Source organism: Sphaerodactylus townsendi, linkage group LG04 (assembly GCF_021028975.2).
Source record: "Sphaerodactylus townsendi isolate TG3544 linkage group LG04, MPM_Stown_v2.3, whole genome shotgun sequence".
NCBI lineage: Eukaryota > Metazoa > Chordata > Lepidosauria > Squamata > Sphaerodactylidae > Sphaerodactylus > Sphaerodactylus townsendi.
In genome coordinates, this window is record NC_059428.1 from 122085146 (window position 1) to 122112779 (window position 27634).

Below are 27634 nucleotides of genomic sequence, written 5' to 3' on the forward strand. Positions count from 1 at the left end.
CCCTCAGATTTGGATTTTGTTAAAAGGCATGTGGTATTTGTCATAGCCAGACGGGCTGGTGTACATGGGAGCTGAGCTGTGGAAATGGGGAACCACCACCTCCTTTTTGGGGAACCTCCAGGGGAGATTATAGGGCAGAGCAAGTCAGGGGGTGGGACGTCCAGCGAGGCTACTGAGTGGCTTACTTACGTCCAGCGAGGCTACAGCGAGGCTTACTGAGTGGGAATGGGGACTCAGCATGGGACCTGCTGCCCAGCTGAGGCCCACGGCGGTTCAGCATGGGGCCGGCTGCCCAGCTGAGTTCTTCCCTTCCTCTCCCTACAATGACACCTTGTAAGGTAGGTGGGGCTAAGAAAGTTACGAGACAGCTGTGACTTGCCCCAAGTCACCCAGAAGGCTTCAAGTGGAGGAATGGGGAAACAAACCTGGTTCACTAGATTAGAGTTTGGAGCTCATGTGGCTGAATGGTTAATCAAACTCAGTTCTCCAGATGAAAGTCCCCCTGCTGTCAACCACTACACCACTACACTGTAATGATCTAGTGCAATATGGTAGTAGTTCCCAGCTTCTTTTTTAAGTTTGACAATTATAAGGAGTTTGGCAATTAATTGATAGTTGGACAATTATAAGGAGAAATGTGTTGGCAGTGCAGTTTTAAATGGACTTTAAAGTGTATAACTCTGCTTAGAACTGCATTGAGTGTGTATGTTCTGGCAGCATGCCTGGCGAACATAAGCAGCATATGCAGAGGCGGGGCTACCAGGGAACGGGGGTGTGCCACGCACTGGGCACTCGGTTTTGGGTCACATGGGGGGCGCAAAATTTTCCCTGACCCCTCCCCCTTCCCCAGTCCCCTCTCCCTTCCCCCCCGCGGCACCCCCTTGCAGCACCCCCCACCTCCCTTCCCACACTTACCTTAGTTCCTTTCCTTTTCCTAAAACTTTTTTCAAGCTGAAAAAAAGACCTGTTCACAGTACAGGCTAAAAACAGCCTGAGGAACTACAGTTCCCAGGAGACCGTGGGGTTCACAAGGTCTCCTGGGAAGTATAGTTCTCATCAGGCCGTTTTAAAGCCTGAACTGTGAATAGGCCTTTTTTCAGCCTGAAAAAGTTCTAGGAAAAGGAAAGGAACTAAGGTAAGTGTGAGAAGGGGGAAAGGGGGGGGGCGCCGTGGGGGGGCCATGGGGGGTCAGAAAATATAGACTGCGCACCGGGTGCAGTTTGGCCCAACTACACCTCTGAGCATACATTCCAATCCTACTGTCTATTCAGGAACAACTATTTTCCATGGTACTCACTCCCACATAAAAGAATAGAAAATTTATTTATACCCTGCCCCCACGCCATAAAATTGGACTCAGGCCGGCTCAGGCCACACATGTAAGTACATATAAATACAAATTTAAAGCTACATTTATGCACTTAAAAACATCACTAATAAATAATACGATTTTCCCCTGAGCTGGGTTAACTGCATGCACAAAGCTTCTAAAAGCTCTCAGCACACACAAACAGAAGATCACCTTGCTAAATGTTCTGTGAGCCACTGGAACATGATATCCCTTAAAAGCCACATTTTGTGCAAGACACAGAAGAAAACACGACAGCCCTTTCTACGGGGAGCAAATTAGAGCCTTTTACCAGCTGGCTATACATAGCCCTGCTTGAGGCAACTGTGAACCTCATTCACTCTTACAATATTCATTCACACAATGCCTTTTGTCTGGGGATGTGTAAATTGCTCTGAAGAAGGAGAGCTTCCCATCTGTCTGCAAACGGAAACACAGCAGACTGCCTCAGAAGAGCAAATGCTGCCCAAGCCACAAACTCCATCTTCTTCCCTTAGCCCCTAAACATAATAATTACTTTGAGCCTTGAGCTTTGTCTCAGATTCAATTTGCTCACTTGCAGGGGCAAGGAACCCAAGAGACTTTAAGGTTGCTGGTTGCACTGTGATTTTCTGAAGGGATGATTTCTATCTGAGTATGAAGAAAGAAGTGGGTATTCGAAAACACAAATGGGTGCCAGAGTACCCACGGGTGCCATTTTGGAGATGGCTGATCTAAAACAAACACTTCACAACCATGCCATCAAGACTTCCATCCCTCACAGCTCTTCCGGCCATGCCCTTTTTGCTTCAAACTGCTGAGCCATCAAAAATTTCATAGACTGGAGAAATTTACATGGTCTATGGAGTTTTTGATAAATCAAACACCACCACCCCATTGCCACAACCATCTCCACGGGATGAGGGAAGTGCTCTGCAGTCAGGGAAAGACCACCATCTGCCAGCCCTTGAAAAAGCTCTCAGGAAGTCTAGGCAGCACAGAGAGGGTGATAAAGAGGTAAGAGCTTGCGTGGGACGTTCTGTTTGCATTCTGGTCACAGAGACATAAGGAGGAAGTACGGGAGAGCAAAACAGCAACTGGAGTAGCGTGGCTGGAGGATGCTTCATAGCAGGAGGCTCCTTTCTAAACAGGAAACTGCAGGGGAAACACCCAAAGGAAGCACCCAGCCATGCTACAAGCAGCAAGCGTCCAAAGGGCCTTTGTTTGTGAGAGGGGACTTGAACCTGCTTTTAGGAAAATCCTGTTCACCCCAAAGTAGATTTCTGACACCTGTCCGATTCCGTGCTTTCTTCCCCTTCCAATGGTCAGACTCAGCAAAAATAGGTTGTGTGTATATATATGCATGAGCCTGGAGGATTGCTATCCCTCCCACCCACCCACCCACCCCCCACTTCCCTGCCTGCTCACCCACTAGCTGGGCCAGAAGTTTGATCTCAGCGTGGATGAACGGCTAGTCCCCTGTGTGAGCAGTTTAATCACAACAGGAGATTTTTAAAAGGAAAAAAAAGATCTTTATTCAACTAGAAAGCACTCCCATCATCTAAGGACACACAGAGACACAAAAAGTCATGGGAATACGTGTCACGAAGAAGTCTGCAGCTGTCTCAGAAATTAGGGGAAATACACACATGCCCTAACTAGATTTCCGGGGGTCTCTGATTTCACCTTGCCATTTTTTCCCTGAAGAACGAGCACAAGATAGCTGGAACTTATACAGAGAACAGTGGCTGCAGACGTCCCTTGGTTTTCCCAGTTTGTACAGATTGTGGATTGAGCAGAATATTTTAGTTCCTCTGTCCCTTGCTGGGAGTGGTTCTGTTTGAGCTATCTTGAAATGGGAACTGCGTCCCCATGTTTCCTTCCTGCTGGCATCTAACCAATTTGGTACATGGCACTCCCCTGACTTTAAGTCTCATCCCCTCAGTTAGAATATTAAAAGTAATCCATCTTATCAGAAACAAAATGCTTTCACTGTCTGCATAGGAACTGAGGCCAGGGGGGTTGTACAACCACCTTGTCTGTTACTCAGGGATACCCCATAATCCCTTGCCATACCAGTTGCAACTTTAGGCATGGACTAGAATGAACCAGCTGATTCCCAAGGTAGTAGAGTAGTGGACTTTATTTTTCCGGACTGCAGGAAGAAAATTGGATTGTTTAAAACCATCCCAACGTTTTAAAAATCAAGTGAACAAATATTATATCTGCCCTGTGTTTTACCATCTGTTAAATCTCCTGACAGGCTATAACAAGAGGACTACAGATACAGTGGCAAAATTCATCCCATGGGTACTAAAACACTGCGACCCAGTCCCAAAACTATCCTGATTGAGTGGGTTCAGAGGAATGATCTAATTCTGATGGTGGACTTACTGATATTTCAACTTTTTAAAATGTACCAGTTTCAATCCTTGATTGTGTCAACTTTTGATTCTGTGTTGTGTTGATTGTTGTGTTGAATAGCAAACTGTTATGCTATTGAATTTTTATCTTGAGGTCAGTCTAAGTCCAACAAACTGCTTTATGAACTATTTTATCGAGAATAAAATGAGAACAGCGTATCAGGAAGAAATGCTGCAGTCTAACATCTCTCCCTCATATTGACGTGTTTCCTTTTGTTAAGGTGGGGGGGGGGGCATTTCTTTTTAAAAAAACATGTTCTACCTGCAGTCTGAAGTGGTATGATCCATTCTAACACCACAGGAATAGCAGGTTGTGTCCTTCCTGAAAAATCCACTTCCTAAAACCCTGAAATCAAATATTCCCCCTGAAGAGATCTGCGTACAGAGACTTCATTAAGCTCTTCCCTTTCATGATGTGTAACATTGCCCGGCTCTTTCAAGATTTCTTTGCATGCCTCTGAGCGATTTTGAATGTCTGCTCATTACAAATGACACCCTTTCCTTCTGCAGATGAAGTGACTTGTGATGTTAACCTTCTCCGCTCTGGAGAATGACAATCACATTATGTTGCCTGCAAAACACTGGTCTTCTCAATGGCTCTTGACACTGCGTAGGTCTCGGTTTGACAGGATCCTCCTCTCTCCCAAACTGGCATCCCCCCGCCCGTCTTTCCCTCAAGATCTGGTTTTAAAAATAGCTTATAGCCTTTTGCTGGAAAGCTACAAATTGCCTTTCTTACTGGCTCACAAGGACAAGAAGATATTATTGCAGGAAGCCCAGTTCCAAAGGTCTGCTTTAGCTGCCACATCTCAAGCAAGATTTAATTTGAGGGAACTGGGCCAAAGTGAGCTGCCACGTCATCCTCCCTCCTCCCTCCCCCCCGGGCATCCACCCAACTCCCATGAACTTTCTGCTAAGACCTCACTGTAAATACAGAAACTGGACATCTCTGCCTGCCGTTCTTAAGGGCTGGTTCACACGTTAGAAAGAGGTGTTCTGGAGTTCTCTATCTCTCCAGCATGTGCAGACCCAATTTGGATAAGGGCCATGTGGACAGGAGACCTAAGTTTCCCCCCCCCCCCCTGCACCATTTCCTTGAACTGAAACAGCCTTGGATGGTCAGGTAGAGGTTCCTTGGGACTGTTTCAGATTGGGAAAATGGACCATGTGGGAAGGCTAAGATTTTAATTGTGTATTGGAGGCAAAGAAGTTTGGAATGTATCTTCATAACATACCAATTATCATTTTGGATGGAAAGATGCAGGGCAAAAATGGGCAACTTCTGCGTCCTTGGGGAGCAGAACTCTATTCTGCTGACTCTGGATTATGGACTGGAACAAGACTTTGTCTAAAGCTCTCTAACCTGGGCCCGCATGGTTTAGTGGTTAAAGTGTCAGACTAGGATGTGAATAACCAAGGTTCGAATCCTTACTCTACAATGAAGCTTGCCAGGAGACCTTGGGCCAGTCACAGACTCTCAGCCTAACCTACACCAAAGGGTTGTTGTGATGATAAAGTGGAGGGAGAGAGAATGATGTAAGCTGATTTTGGGTGAGAAAGGGAAGATAGAAATGATGTACATACATACATACATACATACATACATACATACATACATACATACATACATAATAGTATTGTGGGCTTCACCTCAATGGAGCACCTATATAACATTATAGGAGGCTATCAGTGTGTCCATGGGCCTTTCCCCACTCCCTTCCATCCCCCTATGCCGTGCGCTGCTCTCAGCGCGCGGCATAGGCTACGCCCAGTAGGGTCCCTACTCCACCCCGCCTGTGCGGGTCGCCGTGCAAAAGGGTCGCCGCTCCGCTCGAAGAGCTGCCTGGGATGCCAAAGGCTTGGTGCAAGCATTAAACAGCTGCAAGGCCAGGGCGGCTGCGCTGTGGCCGCCGCTGCCGTGGGGAGGGAGGAGGAACCCCGCGCTACTCTCCTCAAGTAGCGCGGGGCTTACGGTAAGTGAGGAAAGGCCCCACGAGTACACTGGGTATGCTGTAGAATGAATGAGCATCCTTTAAAAAATTCCCTCAAGTATAGATATCTATTGAACACTCATCTATTGCAATCACATTCAGGACCCTAGTTGCAGAGGAATGGTAGGATACCCTCCTTAGTACCTGGGGTTCAAGGAGCTATTAGAATCACAAGTTGACACCAGCACCAGTATAGTTTATGGTATACTCACACTCTGGGCAAATGTTCCTGTGTTAGAATCAGAAGTTGAGAGCTATTTGTGAGCAGTACTCTAAAGCACTAACAAAAAAAAGGCTTTTTTAATGTTCTAAATTGCATTACAAATAATAAGCATGTGTATATTTTCCCTCAGCTTTCCCATGTATGTCAATGGGGTTGGAGTGGCATAGTTTCACTTTCTAGTATTTCAGAGGTGCCTCGTTTGCCTGCCAAACTCCCCAAACCACGGATATTCACGTCAACTGAGTATTCTAGCAATCCTTCACAACTGAATTTTGGAGGCTAAGGCATTTTGGGAGGCGGACTTCGCACAGGCCCTGCTCCCAAAATGAGTCTGCCCTGTTTTTTTTCTCCCAACCCGAATTTTTTAAAAATAGCTAAACAAGTGATCTTTTTGGAAAAATCCCGGGTTGGATCCACTTCCAAGCGAATGTCCAGGCAGGAGTTGCTTTATTTGCCTCACTTCCACCCCATCCTCCACCATCAGGGAGAAGCTGTTCACCATTGCTCGGCCATTGCAGGGAGAGCCCTTTCCCTTTGTTTTCATGTTGCAGGTTTTATATGCATAGCTATGCAGATGCAGCCAGCCATATCATAGGGCACTGGTATGGCTGTGAGGGTTCATTTCTACATGTAGCTATGCATGTGTGGCAGGTAAATTAAAAAAAAAACAGAAGTGTCTCCATATGAAGGCTTGACAGCAACCTGGCTTGTTTCCATGGCCTCCATTCGCTGTCTGCACAGAATGCATGTGAATGGGAAAACAGGTTCCTTTATCACGACTGCAACCCATTATACATTTGTTGTTCGGAAGGGGCTTGATAGTTGCACACTGCAAGAAACAGGATAAATATTGACAGGACTTTTTTGTGGCAATACTCAATGGTACTGAGTTAGTGGTACCTTCTGGGGTGGGGGCTCTCCAAGGTCCAGAGTTGGGGAATTGGTGGAAATCAGGGCAACCCTATAAATGAATACCAACATCAATTTTTTGGATGAATTAAAAATTTCAGTGCTTCAAAATCTTTCCAAAAACAAAAGCACACACAAAGGTGGGAAAAATCACCAAATTGCAAAGTTCTCATTCTGTCAGGACTCCCGATTAAATAAGCATATAGGTTGTGAATTTTAACATTTTCACTAAATTTAGTCATAGGTAATAGTTGTATAATCGGTGCGTTTTCTCCTAAGTTGTTTCTCAGCCTTGACATGGTTTACTTTGATTGGCTGATACATTTGATGTTGCTGGTTCTTTGGTTTTGTGCTCCCAATTTCTTCTGCACTGAATATTAACTCTAAAGGCACTTTTCAGGAATTGGTTATTAACCTCCTAGATCAGTGGTTCTCAACCTTCCTAATGCCGCAACCCTTTAATACAGTTCCTCATGTGGTGGTGACCCCCAACCCTAACATTTATCCATTTTACAGATGGAGAACACTGATGCAGAGAGTCTTAGGCAACCCCTGTGAAAGGGTCGTTCGACCCCCAAAGGGGTCGCAACCCACAGGTTGAGAACCGATGTCCTAGATGAAAATAGATCTTTAGTGCCAATTCTGATTTTAAAAATCTCATTTTTTTTCTATTGGTTCTTATTTTATCAATCCTTAACCTTCAAAACCACTAATCATCTATTTATTTATTTTTCTGTTTCAATTGGCCATGCTGGCAGGGGCTGATAGGAATTGTAGTCCATGAACATCTGGAGAGCTGAAGGTTGCAGATCCCTGATCTAAGAGCTTCCATCCATCCATAAACTCAAGTTGTTTTCTTTGAGTACCAACACTATTTTTTAAACGAAAAAGCACTGTGTATTGCTGGAAAATGACTGTTTTTAGGTACTTCAGATGGTTGCAAAGATTTAACTGGCTAAAAGAGAGCTTCTCAGCTCTGCTTCCATATCCAAACAGCAGCAACCATCTTTTACTGCCACACCTGATAATTGTGGGATTTCAGTTGAGCACCCTCGATCTTTTTCATCCTGCCATTTCAGAATCCGCAAAGCTTCCTATTGACTTAATTTTCCTTTGAAAAATTCATCCGTCCCGCTCATCCTCTGAAGCTTGTCTTCTTTTGTGGTAGTGCGGCTGTCAGGTTTCTCCTCTCTGAGCCTCTTGCTTCATCCATCACGCTGTTTCAGCTATTTTCAGAGAATCAATTTCTGTCTGATTTTGCTCCAAAGAATCACTTTTCTCCTTGTGTTCTTAAGCCGTCCCCTGTGAACGCGCTGCATTCATCGCGCCATTAAATATTCTGTATTTATGACTCTCTTTTTCATTTCATCCATCTTCATATGTTCTTTACAACCTTGATTTGTATTTTCTGATGCTCTGCTCTTCTTTCCTCCTCCACCCCCCTTAAAAAAATTATTGCAGCCAAGGAGCCTTGCTTTTAGATGGAACGCATATGGAAGCCAAAATGGCCCAAATCGGGATAAGAAGGGCTTAAGGGAAAGACAATAGCACTGTCTGCACAAGCTTTTAAAAACATTTTGAGGCAGGAAACAAAATGTCTCCTACATGGAGTTCCACATTGCTTGTATCCCCAAACATTTTATTTCCAGCCTCAAAATGTTTTAAATGAATCCCCTTTAAAGCTATTCCCTGGCGGAAGCATTTTGAAAATGTCTTCAGTTGCTGTGTGATCTATTGACTATGGTTTCCATTCTTCTTTGCTTTCCTGAACTTTCTTCTCAGCCCCATCTTCTGAGTTCAAGTTTCCCCTCACCTCTTTATTTGCAGCATTTCTCTGTTTCTTCTTTTTTTGGTGGGGGGGAATCTTCGAAGCATTAAGTATACAAGGAGTAGAGAATCACAGCACAAGGCTGTAAAACATCAAAGTATCATTCAACACAAAACTCAAAAGGGGGGGAATCATGTAATAGCAACCAGGAATTATTTTGAGGGGGTGAGTGCAAATATACTTTGTTGTAAAGGGGGCGGGGATTGAAAACATTTTAAGGGATTTGTGTGGGAAGGGCTAGTGAAGAGAAAGAGGGGGCGGGAATAGGAAGACCGAAGTTGTTGACTCAAAATCAAACCCTCCAGATAAACCCCAGTTCACATAATAGCTTTCATTAGTCACAAAATACCTTGCAGGCTTTCAAGTTCCCCAGTGTTCCTCTTCAGAATGAAAGTTACAAAAATAAAAAAGAGATGATGGAAGGAAAAAAATGTTTCAGGCCATAATTTTAGGGGACTTTTCCAGTTCAAAAGAAACCTGAGAATCTGGATCAAACGGTGCATGACTTCATGTGGATGTTCCTGTTGAGAACGTGGGGCATCTTGCTTGCCATGGAGGGGGAAATCTCCATGTGGAAGCAGCCCCAGTGTGACTGGCTGAGAAAAGAGAAGGAGGAGGAAGAGGAGGAGGAAGGGTGGTTGTGGAGGATAGGAGGCAAAAGCAAGGAAAGCTTGCTTCAAGGACAGAAAAGGAAGAGACTTCAAGGAGATAACCTGGAATTACAACTGATCTTCAGACAACAGAGGAAATGGCAGCTTAGGTGGGTGGAATCCTTTATAACCTGTTGAGGTCTCTTCCCAAACCCCATACTCCCCAGTCCCACTCCCAAATCTCCAGGAATTTCCCAAGACAGAGTTGGCATCCTGTGCAGAGAAAGGTCCAAATAAGCCTTTGTCTAATCACAATACATTTATCAAAATGCCTGTACCAATCATATAATTTTTTTAAAACAAGGCACCTTATTCCGATGAAGTAAAGCTGATCTAATGGAACAAGAATATATGCTCCCTTCCCTATGGATTGAATCAAGTATAAATAGCAAAGAAGTTATTTGTCTAATTTGTCATCCAAAAACAATGCACGTTTCACGGGCATTTCATAGGATTTTTGTAGCCATAGTACAGGCAATGTTTCTTTTTTTGTTTTTGTCAGCTGCCAATCTAAGTTATTCTGGCTTGACATTTTTCAAAATCCCTCTCGGCAGGATAAAGCAATCAAAGTGAAACCATTTCATTGGTTGAACAGTCGGACTATGGATTTCTTTCCTACTGCCAGGTTTCTATAAAAGCAGAAGTTTAGATAGTGTGAGTATTAAAAGGTCCTGGCCGGGCAACTCTGCAGAAGGAAATTGCTGCTGCCCCAATAAAGTGAAAGCTCTTCTTAAAAAGAAGTTAGGAAAAGTCTATCAAGTAGCTCTTCAGTCTGAGCTTGAACTTAAACCCCTGGTATTACAGCCCTGTTCTTATGTCTGTCCATAGTGATAGATCCTGCTAAATAAATGCATTTTTGTTCTCCTGCTAAATTTGGGTTTTGCTATACCCTTATCAACAAAAAGAAGTCAAATTATAACTTCATTATGTGTTGGAGCATCTTTGTTTTTGAATGCTCCATTTGGGTCTTAGGAGCAGCAGTGGCATAGTGGTTAAGAGCAGGTGCACTCTAATCTGGTGAACCGGATTTGATTCCTCGCTCTGCCACTTGAGCTGTGGAGGCTTATCTGGGGAATTCAGATTAGTTTATGCACTCCAACACATGCCCGCTGAGTGACCTTGGGCTAGTCCTCTGGTGGCGAACCTATGAAACCTATGACATACCCTCTTCGTGGGTATGTGCGCTGTTGCCCCCGTTTGGGCACTTGACAGTGGCATAGTGCCAAGGGGAGAGAGGTGTGCGATGCACTGGGTGTGCGCCCCTGCAGGGGCATAGCAAGGGCATTCCAGGGGCATGGTGGGGGTGTTTCATGGCATTCTGAATGCAGAAAATTCTGAATGCATTGCAGAAAAGCTGAATGAATTCTTTGCATCTGTCTTCACCCAAGAGGAGGTGAGGAAAATTCCTGCACCTGAACCAAGCTTCTTAGGAGGCGAATCCGAGGAACTAACAAAGATAGTGGTAGACAAGGAAGAAGTTCTGGCAGCCATTGATAAACTAAATGTTACCAAATCCCCTGGCCCAGATTGCATTCACCCAAGAGTTCTTAAAGAGCTCAAGCATGAAATTGCTGATCTTCTCACTTTAATATGCAACTTATCCTTGAAATCAGGCTCCATCCCTGAAGACTGAAGATGGCCAATGTCACACCAATCTTTAAGAAAAGCGATCTAGGGGACCGGAAATTACAGGCCAGTCAGTTTGACATCTGTTCCTGGTAAATTAGTAGAATTCGTCATTAAAGATAAAAATTATAAACATGTAGAAAAGCAAAGACCTGCTGATGGCTTTTGCAGAGGCATCCTGGGTTCTACAAACTTACTAGAGTTCTTGAGACAAACAGCATGTGGATATAAAGAACCAGTGTATATTGTCTACTTGATTTCAAAAGGCTTTTGACAAAGTTCTCACCAGAGACCATTGGAGAAAACCAGCAATGAAGGAATAAGAGGGGAAGTCCTCCCATGGATTAAAAACTTCGGTTGGAGCAAAACAGGAAGCAAAGAGTGGGCGTAAATGGGGAAATTTCAACAATGGAGAGATGTAGGGGATGGTGTCCCCCCCCTGGCGATCCTCGGTGATAGGGGACTCGAAGTGCTCCTTTAACCTATTCATAAATGACCTGGAAGTAGTGGGTAGCTGCAGGCCAAGTTTGCAGATGATACCAATTATGTAGGGTGGTGAGAACCACAAAGGATTGCGAGGGAGCCTCAAGCTGACCTTGATAAATTAGGGTGAGTGGGCTAAGAAATGGCAATGCAGTTCAGTAGCAAAATGCAAAGGATGCAATATAGTTAAAAAATCCAAACTTCACATACATGCTACAGGGTCAGTGCTATCAGTCACAGACCAGGAAAGGGATTTGGCCGCCTTAGTTGATAGTTCCGGGAATGTCAACTCAATGTATGGCAGCTGTGAAAAGGCAAACCTCTATGCTGGGGATACTCTAGAAAGGAATTGGAGAATAAAACTGCAAAGATTGTCATGCCCTTATATAAAGTTGTGGAAGCACGTACACTTGGTCGTGTTCAGTTCCGTCATCATCTCAAAAAGGATATTGAAGAGATAGAAAAAAGTGCAGAGAAGGCTTAATTCCAGATGATTGAGGGACTGCAGCACCTTCCTTATGCGAGGAAAAGGCTGCAGCGCTTTGGGACCTCTTTAGCTTGGAGAGACGTGCCTGAGGTGGATATGATTGGAAGTTCATAAATTATGCATGGGTAGAAAATGTTGACAGAGAGAAATTTCTTTTCTCAATAATACTAGAACCAGGGGGGCATTCATTGAAAATGCTGGGGAAGAATTAGAACCACGCGAAACACTCTTCACGCTAACGGTGATTGGTGTTTGGAAGCCGCCACAGGAGGTGGTGATGGGCCACTAACCCGATAGCTTTTAAAAGCGTGGGCTGGACAGATTTATGGAGGAGAAGTCGATTTATGGCTACCACCCGATCCTTCTTTGATCTGGAGATTGCAAATGCTTAACAGTCCAGGGCTGAGCAACAACAGCCACAGAAGAGTCACATCCTACATGTGAACTCCCAAAGGCACCTGGTGGGCCACTGCGAGTAGCAGAGAGCTGGACTAGATGGACTCTGGTCTGATCCAGCTGGCTTGTTCTTATGTTCTTATGTTCTTATGTTCTGGGGGCATTCCAGGGCAGAGTGGGGGTGTGGCAGGGGCGCAGGGCGCATGCATGCCCCGGGCACAATTTCCCCTTGCTCCACCCCTGGCACTCGGTCTCTAAAAAGTTCGCCATCACTGGGCTAGCCACAGCTTTTCAGAGCTCTCTCAGCCCCCCACCACCTCACAGGGTGTTTGTTGTGAGGGGGGAAGGGCAAGGAGATCGTAAGCCCCTTTGAGTCTCCTACAGGAGAGAATGGGGGAATATAAATCCAAACTCTTCTTCTTAGTGCTTTCCAGTTCTGTTAGGACCGAATCAGAGCATTCTAAAACAGAGATGGTCGAGCACATGGCACATGGAGTTACAATTCTACTTTGTTCTTTTGGTTGAAAAGGGTATACCAGTTGTTCAGGAGCAGTGGGGCATTCCAGGGAGAACTGATGGAAGCAGGACATCCATCTCAATTTCTATATCTAAATTTATGGACAACAACATGTAATATTCATTTGTTCCTGGAGGCAAATTTTAGGGCATGTATCAGTTTAACTTCATATTGCTTATATCCTGCCAAAAAATATCAATTGACAGAAGGGATTCTTTCAGTAGAGTGCTGCTTTCTTGCCTCTCTCTCCCGCAACCAGCAAAATGCCTTCCCCAAATGTTGCTTCTGGAGGATGGAGTGATCCCTGGGATAGCATGAAGGGGCAATCAGGGATCTGCTGCAGGAGTGAGAATTGGCAAAAAAAATCACTCTGTGTGGTGATCCTCCATCGGATCCACCCCAATGTAAATACATTCCATTGATTTAAAAGGGACAACAAAGATTATGCTGCTGCGGATGCCAATCTCCAGATACTATATCTCACATACTCTTGGAATGCAACCTTTACTATGACCTGCACATATCCCTGATTCAAGCTTTGCTAACAGCAAAGACCACCCAATCAAATTTCCAGGTTACCCACTTTTTATTAAGTGATTGTAATTCACAAATTACCTCAGTGGTAGCCATATATCTAGAAAAAAAATTAAATTCTTAAACTCTGTATTTGGACCTTTTATCTTTTCTTTTAATGTTATTCACACGCTTACACTCTTCTGACAATCTTTTATATACCAATAAAGGTAGAATGAATGAATGAATGAATGAATGAAAGAAAGAAAGAAAGAAAGAAAGAAAGAAAGAAAGAAAGAAAGAAAGAAAGAAAGAAAGAAAGAAAGAAAGAAAGAAAGAAAGAAAGAAAGAAAGAAAGAAAGAAAGAAAAGGGGATTTTCTAGCACTAGAACAGGAGCTGCTTTTTGCCTGTTCTTCTCTCCCACAACAGACCATCACTATCCTCTTTCCTGAGGATTCCATATGTCAATAGCATAGCCCAGTTTAGCCCGATCTCATCAAATCTAGGAAGCTAAACTTGGTTGGTCATGGTTGGTACTTGGAGGGAGAATGGATACTTTGGCTCATACAGAAGATGCATTTGTAACTAGAACGAGCAGTCGATGATTTCTCTTCATAATAGTTCTCTTTATCTTATCAACAGCTATCCTAAAATCTGCAATGAGTGCATAGATCTTTTTCTTCAATACACTGATCGATGTGTGTAGATAAGGTAGCTCAAAATAATGACCGAGCATCACTCATCAGAATGTAGTTCTTAAAAGCCCTGGATTCTAATTTGGAGAACTGGGTTTGATTTCCCAGTCCTCCACATGAGTGGTGGATTCTTATCTGGCTGGACTGAGTTTGTTTCCCCGGCACAACTTCACCCATAGTGAACAGACTTTCTCAATTTACATGCCAGGAGGCACCCTGTTGCCTTCTGCAGCTTGCCTCTTGGATGTGTCTGCTTTTCCTTGTTCTCTTAACTCTGCTTATCAACACACTCTTAAAGGAACAGGTCATCACACTCAGTAGTTGCAATATTGCTGGCTTTGTTCAAGCCCTTTAAATTGCTCTTATATTGATATTGCTGTTATTGCAGTTATATTGATATTCTAGCTCCTTTGCAAAAATGAATGTGTGTGCACACGCGCACACACATGCACTGCTGTTGCTGTGGGAGGAGAGAGAGGCTTGTTATTCCAATATTCCTAGGTATTTCAGTATTCCTGTATTAGATATATCATTATTTCGATAGATCTAACGTGATACAAATACTTGAATTTGAAATAAACTTTTATAAAACTTTCGTGATCATCAAGGAGGGCAGAAGTAGAGTGAGGTAGGTGGGATGAAGCCAAAAAGCTTAAGAATACCCAGGGTCATTTTTTTCCTTTTGTCTGCTCTCATAAACAGCAGAGATTATGAAATCTGCTGTACAGTGAATGTGAGCAGGGGAAAGGCATCTGTAAAAGAAGCTCTGCCGCCAAAATAACATCCCCTCAGCACAGGTCAGAACACCAGTGTATAATGGGCCCATGAGTAACAGCATCAGCACCTTTACGCATGGCCACAATGGGAGTTGTTCCTAAATACTACCTTCCTAAAAGTGGCTAGGGATGAAGTCAAGGTGGAATGTGATAGCTCATGGGCAGAGCCCAGTGGATTTAGGTTTTGAGATCAACAGCAGAAAACAATAGTAAGTTTGGATTGTCCAACTTCAGTACTAGACACCCATTCAAATGTTGTTTCACTTATAAAACAATGGCTGTTACAATGCCTATTCAAAAGATTCTGTGTTTATTCAGGTATTTCTACCCCTCTGTTCTCCCGATGGAGGCATAAAGCAGCTTACAACTGGCCCAAGGTCATCCAGCAAGATTCTATTGCAGAGTAAGGATTTGAAACTGAGCCTCCCCATCCTAGTCCAACACTTTAACCACTATGCCACCAGGCAGCTTAAATAAGAACGATGAGGGGGGAAAAAATCCAAGGATTAAAATATCCTGTCACATCTCATCTGCAGACATCTCTTCAAAATCATTTTAGTGGCCTAATACATTAAAAAGGTTCATTAATCTGCCTTGGAGAGCTAATTGCAGATGGCTCCTCATTTCCTGTTATCTCACTTTAATGGACGCCAGCCCATCACCTGCCCCCTCCGCCCACATCTGTGCATGAATTACCTTCCATTTGACAGGAAAGCAAAGACCCCTTGGCATCTGAATTCTGTTCTGATTATATCTAATATTCCAAATTAGCCATGAGATGACTGTGAGGTCAAGAAAAATCCACACATTCTGTATCTGTTTGTTCCTTCTGTCCTTCCCTCCTGTGTTGCAACAACACACAACAATACGACATAAACTCATGGTAAACAATGCCATAACACAGTTGCTAAAATTATACAGTGGAGCATCTGTAAAAATTATCAGTTGCCAACTGAAAAAAAATGGTGGGAATACCCTATTGAAAAATCACTCAAAAATGAGCACGTCAAAATACTGTGGGACTTTCGAATACAAACAGATGAAATATTGGTGCATAATACACCAGACATAACAGCAGCTGAAAAGGGAAAAAAGTGTGGGTAACTGACTGAAGAAAAAGAATGGGATAAGATGACAAAATGCCAAGATCTAAGAATGGAAGCTAAGAGGTTATGGAACAAACCAGCAGTTATGGTCCCAGAATATCAGCACACTGGTGCCATACCAAAAACCCCTGGGCAACACTTGAATCATCTATATATTGATAAAATCTCCATCTATCAATTACAAGAAGTCACATTGTGTGGATCCGCACATACACTACACCCATACATTACGACATCCAATGCGTATAAAGGCCAACAATGGCTGAAGATATGGCAGTTGTGATTTCATCCTCCTCCTCCTCCTCCTCCTCCTCTTTTTTCTGGCTCTGAATTGTAATAACAAGCCATGATGGCACAATTTTCTTGTGCACTATACTTCTTTCTTTTGGATGGTTGGTTGGATGGTGACCGTGGACAAGAAAGTGAGCATCGTCAACATAGCAGTCCCCGGTGACAGCAGGGTCATTGAAAAAGAACATGAGAAGGTCACTAGATACCACAATTTGAAAATCGAGCTACAGCATCTATTGCACAAACCAGCTGAGGTCATCCCAGTGATAATTGGCACGCTGGGCGCCATCCCAAAAACACTAGGGCAGCAATTGAAACATCTTCGAATTGACAAAATTAGCATTGGTCAAATTCAGAAGGCAGCCCTGCTGGGATCCGCACGAATGCTACGCCGATACATTACAACTTCCTAGGCCTCTGGGTGAGATGATAATAATAATAGGCTAGCAACCTAAGAGGACCCGCATTTTATTTTTTAAAAAATGTTTGCAGCTCCCTAAGTTTCTCCTACCCATTTGATGGCATCCATTATCACAAATCTATCTTGGGTCTGTTTGTTCTCATAGGTATGTTTTCTGATCGCCTAAATGTAAAAGTGTGTTGCTCTTCATGTTATCACTCCCATTTTACCCCACGCTGTTTCCAAAGAGGATGGGGCATTCTCTTTGGGGACCCATAAAATTGGATCCCCTGACCCAATCTTTACCAAATGTAGGGGTACTTCTAAGGAGAGAAACCAGCAGCTATGTTGCCAGTTTGGTGCCTGTTTTTAAAAAATCACCCCCTGAGAGCCCTGCAAAGATTTCACATAGTGTATAACAGAGTTGAAAATTTTCAGATATTCAGAAAAAAACTTAAAAACATATATTAGTATGGGGATTTGGCTTTATCAGGAATACAAAAAAAAGTGGGTCAAATTTACCCAAATTGGAAAAATACTGGGGGGGAGCCTGGGGGGTGCATACCCTATCCTGGAATACACGATACTAACAACTTACTAGACAACCCTTTTCCAAAGTGGGCATAGCAAGCCACAAGCATCCCATGAATACAGTGAAACCTTTATCATCCATGCTTTAGAAGCAAACTTAAGTAAAACATTTTTATTTTCTGTGCATGGTGTACTGTACAATCAGTCCTAAAGGCCAGATGAGTCTATGGGACCACAACTCAAAAGGTCATGAGCTAAGTTCTGCTCAGTCTCACTGCTTGACTGGAAGAGATTTTGCCCCAATGGACAGCAAGTAAATTCTGTATGGATTAGTAATACAGGTAAACAAAACAGTGTGGGAAAGGGGCCAAGAAACACTACCAGAGATGTTCATAGAAATGTCATAAAACTTGAAAATTTGATGTTCAGTTTAAAACCAAGTTAGTCTATTGTTGCAGAAGGCATGTTTCTATCTGCATGATGAAATACTTTGTATTGGCAGAGTGAAAACCAGTTGAGTTTTAAACTAGAAGTAACTTTGGTAGAAGTAACAGTCATAAAGATTCTCTCTCCATAGTGCCACTGGGCCAATAAATTAGAGTTTCTAGGGCTGAGTTATTCGTTCCTAGCAGCTAATCAGCAAAATTATTAGCTGCTGCTCTGAGGTAATGTAGAATCTGTGACTGCGGTATGATAAACATTTTGTAAATAAGTACAAATAAAAATAAAGTTCTGGATTTGTTTCCAACTTCCTTTTAACAGAATAAAAATTTTATTATGTTTGGGAATTATTATTATTGGGAATTGGGGGGTTGTGGGAGCATAAAACACAATGTCATAGAATTCACCCTCCAAAGCAGCCAGAGTCCCCAGGGATCTGGCCTCTCCAATCTGGAGGTCAGTTGTAATTCCAGTTCTCCAAGCCTACAGTTGTTTGTTAGGATAAGTAGAGATGCAAACTTTGAATACAGTCTGAAATTTTTATCACTCTTTGGCTCAGTTCCTTTGACCCAACAGTTTGAGTGGGATCCTACAGAACATATCTGTTCATGCAAGAGCTCTTGTGCTAGGGGGAACTAAAGAAAATTATTGTGTAGCCTTTGTGATAAGTTAATATGATTGTATTTCATCTTGCATTTCCATTTACGCAGGGCATAGTGCAATATTCAGCAAAAGCGACCTCCTTTGATAAAATCATATTACATTTCCAAATTAATCGTAATGACTGCATTAATAGTCTTTTGTCTTTGGTTGTTATACATTGAACAGCAATGATTGGAAATGGAGGATCTGCATTTGATTTGTTTTGTCCTACTGCATTAAGTAAGATTTCTCATCACATGGAGAAATATAACCCCTTCTTTGCCAGCTGAGCAACCATCCTAGTAGAGAACATCTCAATTTCTAGCAATGTGAACTTAATGTGAACTTGCAGTTTCCTTCTTGGATTACCAAGACAATGAACCCCCTGCAGAGAAAATAAGGATACCTTTCTCAATTTCCCTTAAATTGTATTAAGATTAAAAAGTCCACAAATTCACCCTGTGAATTAGCCTTCACAGATACTTAGAACTTCTGCCTGAACACAATCACCAGAGAGACTTATCTAGATTGAACTTGCTGTGGACCTGCGAGTCAAAACTCCTAGCTGGATTGCCTCAATATTTCTGTTTGATGTTAATCCCAAATGACTGTGGAGCAGCTTTACATCTTCACAGTGGATACATGTGCTCCAGGTCTAGGCCAGATCAAACCTTCAGTAATAAGCTCCTCACACACTTCACTGCTTGAGGTGGCTTTCCTTCCTGCTCAGTTGGGAAATTAAAAACTTCTTGATCACTGCTGAAGGCAAAATATATCCTTCCCCCACCCCAGGTTGTAGTGGAGAATATTTATCAAGCACGGAATCACTTGCAGATTTCCACCAACCGTAAACAAAGCTTACCAGCCTGGCCAATCACAAGCATGTCCAGCAGTAACCAATTGTCCTTCAGGCTGCATTTTTCCCCAGGAGGAATATTTTTCACCGAAGTCTCATCATTTGGTTTTATTTTTAGAACTAGGACTGGTATGTATGGTTATGGGCTGCAGTCTCTTCAGTTGATTAATCTGCAGTCCATACATGGAGCTGTCCAACACTGGGAACTGCTGAATATATTGGATGTGTAGGAGAAAGTGTCTCTAGAATCACAAAACAATAGGAAAAATCTATTAAATTATAATGGTGCCTTTTTATTAAGTTGAACCAGGGCAGGATGTTCAATACTTTATTCTTTTTCTTCCCCTTTGTTTTGAATGGCAATTTATGTTTCTGCTCGTCTCTTTTGTAAATAAACCCAGTCTGAATTAAGTACTATTTCCTCCACCACTTAGTTTGTATCCAATAGAGAGCTTCACTATATTCCTGCCATACTTTATGACTACAGTCTTCTATCTGTGCCGTTATCAGTCAGTGTACCTGGGGGGTGGGATGCAAAGTCATGGTTGGTCTGCAGTGAAATGGGGGAAAAACCATTTATTTATTTATTTATTTATTTGTTTGTTTGTTTGTTTGTTTGTTTATTACATTTTTAAACTGCCCTCCCCTGGAGGCTCAGTGCAGTATACAACATTTTCATATCAATAATACAATAAAACCAATATAAAACAATGCATTAAAATTCCCAGCTCAACAATTGTACGCAAGTATGGTGACTTCATTCTCCCAACCCCAACCCCACCCATATCATCTAGGGAGGGCTAGATGATATGGGGGTCTGATGGTTATCCTGGCTGGCCAAAAGCCTGGCAGAACAGGTCCATTTTTCAGGCCCTGCGGAAACTCTGTAGGTCTCACAGGGCCCTGGTCTTCTTAGGGAGCCTGTTCCACCAGGTAGGGGCCAGGGCTGTAAAGGCCCTGGCCTTTGTAAAGGTCAGCCAGATCTTTTTTGGGCCAGGGATTTCCAGCAGGCGCTCCTCCAAAGAGCGGAGGGCCCTAGCAGGACAATATGGGGAAATTCAGTCCCTCAGATATGTAGGCCCAATGCTGCTAATGGCCTTAATTGGTGAAAATCCTGCTCCAGAAGGGTAAGCATGGGTATCTCAGAGCAGGAAATCCCAGTGTAGGACCAGATCTTCTGAACAGTCATATTTAGGGTGTATGATGCTGGCACGCAGCATTTGGCCCCTGCATTATCAGTATCTGCAGCCAAAGAAAATTACTGGATTAAAGGTCAAAAAGGGGTTTCAGAAATGAGATAACAATACCCTGACCTGGATGGCCCAGGCTAGTCCAAATGAATCTTGGAAACTAAGCAGGGTTGACTGTGGTTAGTATTGGATGGGAGACCACCAAGGAAAGCCATAGTCACTACACAGAGCCAGCCAATGGCAAACACCTTCTGAACATCTCTTGCCTTTAAAACATTATGGGGTCACTGAAAGCCAGCTGTGACTTGACAGCACTTTCCACCACCCTTAAGGTAAAAATGGTGAAGAAGGCATAGTGAATGGTCTGGAAGTTCTTGCGTGTGTGGAAGTTTAGCAGGAGCAGATCTAATCAGCCATGGAAAACAAGTGGAAGCCCTGTGGAAAAGCGTCCATTGGAAAACAGGAAGTAATCATAGTGAATAAACAATGCTTTTTTTAAAAAAACTAGGATTCTCTTTTCTTATACACCCATTTTTCTTGCTGAGAGATATTTTACCTATAATGTTATCTATGTGCAACATTTAAAAAAAACACAACTGTGTGAACAGCATAGTTCAGTTGAATGTGGTCTCAGAAAATATTGATGAATGTCAGGTAGTGAATATTTGGTGAGCCACAAGGGGTGATCCTTTGATTGCCTGCATCTAAGTTAGTGAGGGCTCACTTTTCTTTTCAACAAGGAGCATCCTTCCTCCAGAGCAAGACTTAGTGGAAAGGGAGCCTTCAGATCCCTTCTGTTGACTCGATTGGGTCTCCTGAGCATGTTGGTTTCATTATTTAACATCCAAAATGCAGCTGAAATAAGAAGTTTGAGAAAGATCTGAATTATTCATTCCTTCAGAAAATAATTCAATTTGTAGCTGCAGTCATACCTACAGACTTCACCAGGCATTGGGTGTCTGTATTGGCTATGCATAATTCATATTTTAATTGACTAATTCACCAAATGTAACATGAAAGGTGTGATTCAAATTTGCCAATCAAATGTGAGCCTTTGCTTCCTTCTACATTTATAAAATTTGAGTGAGCATCATATAAAACTAAAAGTACACTGAGAACTGTCTCCACAATTCACTTATTTATATAACCCATAGAGCCAGTACAGCCACTATTTTTCCATTGGTGCTTTTAGTCTCTTTTCTGTGTTTAAAATAAATATATAGACAAACATCATCATTCTCAAAGTGGGTGCCATTTTGAGACACTCCCCACCAGGCTAAGAGAGATGGGTCTTTGAACGTACCACACCAATGTATCCGCTGGAATCTGCACTCAACAACTAGCTTCTTTTTCATCCATACAAAGCATACAAAGCATGTATGAATCAATCACGCTAACAAGACTCAATCAAGGGTCAAAGTTGAACATGCTAAGGTCTATCGATATCTATGAACCTCTTGATGCCTGGCCTGACCTGAATGGTTCAAGCTATACCAATCTCATCAGACTTTAGAAGCTAAGCAGGGTTGGCCCTGGTGAGTATTTGGATGGGAGACCACCAAGGAAGTTCAGGATTGTTATGCAGAGGCAGGCAATGGCAATTTACCTCTCAGAAGTCTCATGCCTTAGAAACCCCATGAGGGGTGGCCATAAGTTAGTTGCCACTTGACAGCACTTCCCACCACCAAGTAATCAGGTATGGCAAGCTTTGTTTGATGGGCTCATGCATGGTAACGCTGCTCTTTAGAAGCATTCCTGTCTCTTGTGAAAGAGGCATGTAATACATAACAAGGTCTGATGATGATAACAATTGGTCTGTGTGAATGCTGTAACTGTCCACTTCTCATATCCAGCGAAGCAAGTGTGAAGGCTACCAATACCGCCCCCCCCCCAAAAAAAGGTATTTTAAAAAAATCTTTTGAGACTTTTCTGCAATCTCGGATCCTTGGAGTCTGCAGAAAAACTTATTGGAGGGGAAAGCGTCTCCGTCTGTGGATATAAGTATCCATAGGCAGTGGATGCACTCGGAAATTAGATATATAGATGATGGAAGGCATCTCTGCCTCTTTGGCAAGCCATTCCTTAAGGTGGGAGCCATTACAGAGGATGCATTTGGATGGACCCTTGCCAGTCTTACCCGCTAGTGGAGAGGTGCCTCCAGAAAGCTTAGCTCAGATGAGTAAAGCATTATTTGTTTCTTTACATCATTTGCATCTCGTGTTTCTCCCCAAGGGGGACCAAAAACAGCTTACCCTCAAAACAACAACCTTGTGAGATAGTTTGGGCTGAAAGTCTGTGACTGGCCTAAAGCCACCCACAAGCTTCCAGGGCAGACTGGACATATGAAGCTTCCAGATCCTAGTCTGACACTCTGGCCACTCACAGTATTTCTGATCCGTACTCTAATTAGAAGCAAAAACCAGACCTGTCCAAAAGCCATGCAATACTAAGCATGCAGGAGCAGCAGTGGCATAGTGGTTAAGAGCAGGTGTACTCTAATCTGGAGGAACCGGGTTTGATTCCCCACTCTGCCGCCTGAGCCGTGGAGGCTTATCTGGGGAATTCAGATTAGCCTGTGCACTCCCACACACGCCAGCTGGGTGACCTTGGGCTAGTTGCAGTTCTTCTGAGCTCTCTCAGCCCCACCTACCTCACAGGGTGTTTTTGTGGTGAGGGGGGAAGGGCAAGGAGTTTGTAAGCCCCTTTGAGTTTCCTTGCAGGAGAGAAAGGGGGAATATAAATCCAACTCTTCTTCTTCTAAAATTTTTTGCAGCTTTTGAAACCAACCATGAATAAAACACTAAGGTAGAGTAAGTGTCTAATTAGAGTCCTGCAACCAAATTTATTTAATTAATTTATTAAAACCTTGATATCCTGACTGATCTCATGATCCAAAGTGGGTTACAATAATAAGTAAATTCAGAGAATAGCCTTGGTCTGCAGCAAAAGAGGTAGGTCCCAGTCCAGTAGCATCCTAAAGACTGACAAGAGTTTCAGGGTATGAAGTTTCAAAAGTTCAAGTTCCTTTCATGAGAAAGCTCTCAAAAAGCTCCCACCCACCTCCAGATCTCGTGATTTCTAAAGCGCTACTGGAGTGGAACCGAGCAATCATACTTAAAAACACTCCTGTTGGTTAGTTCAAAGTAATGATATAGGAATATTAAATTTTCCTCTCCCTTTTCTCTTAGATGCTGAGAACTGCATATGTGGTTCTCTTCTCCTCCATTGTAACTTCAAAACAATCCTGTGAGAGTGTGTGGCTGGCCACAGGTCCACAAATAAGCAACAAAGCTTGGCCACAGTCAGAGTATCAGGTTCTAGCCAAACCACTGGCTGCAATACTACATGTGAGGGATTTGGAAGGCCAAATGGGCACATGACTCAAACAACACCTCATTGCTTTAGGAAACAGGCCAGTATATTTGCTAGAAACCTGTTTTGAGCTCATAGTCTTGGGAAATCAATAACAACTTATAAATACAGTTCGGGTCAATTGGCTTCTGTCTGCAAATTCCATATGGTTTATGGAAGCCTGTGGGTTTGTGAAAATGATCTGTCTCTGCTCTGGGCAGCCACTTAAGCCTTAATGACAAGATAACCATCTCAACAGATAGATTCAGCCGTGATTAAGCAAAGCTGACAGGGATTTTTTTTCATTTTGTTAAAATAAGTGCCCCTTTCATTATTTTTACATTAACAATCTCTCTCCTGCCAAAATGACAGCCCGGCTTTCCAGTATAAAATAACACAGCATTAACATTCCGGCTTCCATTTGCAAATAAGGAAATTGAACTTAAATCAAGAGATGCTACCAAGGTCGCCTCTTTTGAAAACATGGGGCTGCCTCACAGGAATCATTATTAAAGTTTGTTTTAGCAGTAATTATTACAGGAGCTGTCGACTCAACTGCCAAGAACTTCAGCCAAACCTGACATATTTAAAGTTCTGGAGGTGTTTGTGTCTGATTATTATGTATGTGTTTCCTTCTACTTTTTGCAAGTGAAGAGTTATGATATTGTCTTCTCTAAGGTTTTCAAGGCCAAAATAGACTGGCTGTTGTGAATGTTCTGGGCTGTGTGGACATGATCTGGTGGTTTTAGCTCCTAACGTTTTGCCTGCATCTGTGGCTGGAATCTTCAGAGGCCAAAAAAATGACTAAAACAGGACTGAGGGGGCTTCCCATGGCCCCATCCGTTTATAGATGTCACCCCATTGGAAGTAACTGGGTGTTAGGCAATGTTGATACTGTGATATCATCTGGGAAGATCTGGTTGCTGAGTGCAAGGGTGTCCTTTATTGGGACTTTGGTTGATAGGAAGACCACATCAGAGCCAAACAATCTGTCATTGGGGTTGAGTTTGAGGGTGCTGATTTTGTTAATGAAATGAACCGAGACTTTAATGTAGGTGTTGTTTCTCCAATGCGTGTTTGTAAATGGGTAGCCAGCCATTTTGCTAATTGCTATTACTATTATTGATTTAATTTCTAGGCAGCCCTTCCCCAGGCAGGCTCAGGGTAGCTACAACCATGCAACAATATAATAAGTGATACAATCAACAAAAACAATCCATTCAGTGGTGTTTTAAAATTAGGGGCTAAAGCAACCAACAACCAACAACTTCCATAGCAAAATATATCCACAAGACAGCACAATGGTGGAAGCCAAGGGAAAGAGGGAAGGAAGATGGAAGAGGGAGGTCTCTTAGATTGTAACCATTGTTGTTCTCAACCATAGGTTTAGCGGAACAACTCTGTCTTACAGGCTCTGCAAGACTGCAGAAAATCCCACAGAATGGCAATTTAAAAATGTATATCTGGATAAACCAGTGACACTCATAATGGATCTGAAGATGCTAGCCACAGATGAAAGTGAAACATAAGCAGCTAAAACCACCAGACCATAGCCACATAGCCTGGAAAACCCACAACAGCCAGTATATTAATGTTGTTTAAGTGAGTGACTCTAGGGTTCCAACTAAAAAGCACCAGGGTCAGGGTCAACCTCAGTGAGCTCAGTGGCATAATGTCCATTGGGCAATGTGGGCAGCTGCCCAGGGCTCAAGAATTTCGCAGGGCATGCTCCTGCATTTTTATTTTTTGGTGTTTTTTCACATTTTGGCCTGCAGGGGGTGCATTTTTAGAGATATCAGCACCCAAATTTCAGGGTATCATAAGGAGACTGTCCTGATGATGCCTCCCAAGGTTTGGTTCAGGGAGTCCAAAGTTATGGACTCCCAAAGGGGGGTGCCCCTATCCCCCATTGTTTCCAAAGGGAGCTATGGGGGCTGCACCTTTGAGGGTCCATAACTTTGTCCCCCCTGAACCAAGCTTCACCAAATTTGGAGATGTCATAAGGACAGTCTCCTGATGATATCCTGACATTTTGGTGTCACTAGCTTAACAATTGCACCCCCGACAGGCACCCTCAGAAATTTGCCCAAGAATCTTACTTCTGCATTGATTTTTTTCCATTGATGTCAAAGGGGAATTTCTGGTGCAGTCTGTGGGGTGCACATTTCTGAAGGCACAGTCACAGAACTTTCATTAACAGAGGTCCCCAACCTTGTTGAACCTGTAGGCACTTCTGGAATTTTAAAAAGTAATGGGTACCATCACAGAATCGCTGCCTTAGGGCTCCTGGACCAGTCCCAAAATGGCTGTCATGAGGGCTGCCTTCAATCACAAAATGTTGAGAGATTTCACAAATTGTATAGAGGTTTGAGGCCAAGCATCCTCCTACATTGGAGGCAGCCATTTTTAAATTGGTGTTCCCTGTAGATGCAAGGGGGATTCCTCCTGGCTCTTCTGAAGCATTGCCTCTTCCAATTGTTCTGCGAGAACACTCTGGCAAGTTCCTTGGTGCCTTAGAACACCACAACAGGGATCTTCAACAATCCCAGAAAGAGGGGACATTAGAAAGTCCCATTCCTCTGATGCAAATGCCTTCTGTCAGTGGTGTGCAAACCCTCAGTCAGACCTGTGTTTTGCCCTATTACCCACAGAAGCACCACAAATCTTCCAAGTGAAGCTGCCATCTCACCTTGTTTCATGGCAGGATTGCCTTCAACTATTTTTCCAATTTAGCAAGGGGGAGAAACATTAATTGCATATTGTTTCATATGTAAACTTCCAAACTCTCTGCTAATGCAGACAAGCTCTCAAAAACTCAAGTACTTCTGGTGTTTTTCCAAACAGGGCTCCAAAAAGTCTTTGTGTGTATTTACTCTTTCATCCCTATATCCTTTTTGGATCAGGGGACAGGTACTTCATTTTACTATGTTTCTCTGATCTTAAAAAGTAATAAATATTTAGTTGAAGGTATTTGAAAGGGAAGTGTAATCGGGAAAGGGGAAAGAGGGAAGGGGGGAGGAATGGAGAGGGGAGGGGAAAGGGAAATAAGGGGGAAGAATGTTATTGTGTTATTTTTAAAAGGGGGTAGGGAGAAAAAGGTATAAGAATATGTATGTGACAAGACAAATTGATTTCATGTATTATACATTGTTTAGTGTTTCTCTCCTTATAGTTGTTATCCTAAAAATTCAATAAATAAAGTTATTAAAAAACCAAAAAAAAATTGTGAGGAGAGGAGGAGGGGGAAACACATACAGGACAATAAAATCCAATGAAGTCATTAGGGGTTTTTTTGGAACTGATTTTAATAATGCTAAGCAGCAACAAAGCAAAACACAATCAGAGAAGCATCCAGAAATTAAACTGTTGTCTGTCAGGTTGGTTTTAGTAGACAAGGTCATCACTGACCCATGGGGCGATGTCACATCACAACATTTACTAGGCTGACTATGGCCGTTTCCACATGGGCGGAATATGGCGGCCTGGGGACGGCATTTTTGCCGTCCCCAGGCCGCCATTCACACAGGGGGCGCAGCTGCATCGCAGCCGCGCTGCCCTCGCACCGCCCTCACGCCGCGAAGCCGGCGTTTCCCCAGAGCGCTCAGAAGCGCTCTTGTTGGGGAAACGCTGCCTCGAAGCCGCTGCCGAGCGAACAGCAGCAGCTTCGAGACGCCTCCCCCACCCTCCTCGCACCCAGCACTTACCTTGTCCCCGGGCCTCCGGCGCATCACCGAGGCCTGGGGACACGCCCCCTGCCCTGCGCCGCTGGAGCAGGCGCGCAGGGCCAGGGGGCGTGTCCCCAGGCCTCGGCGATGCGCTGGAGGCCCGGGGACATGCCGGGTCAGCTGGGCGCCGGCGCTCCGCGGCGCCGGCTGCCCGGCTCTTTCTAGGACCGTCCATGCGGACGGTCCTAGCGTTGTTGGGTCGGAGTCAAGTACGCCGACCCAGCCGCTTCCGCATTCGTGCAGAAACAGCCTATGT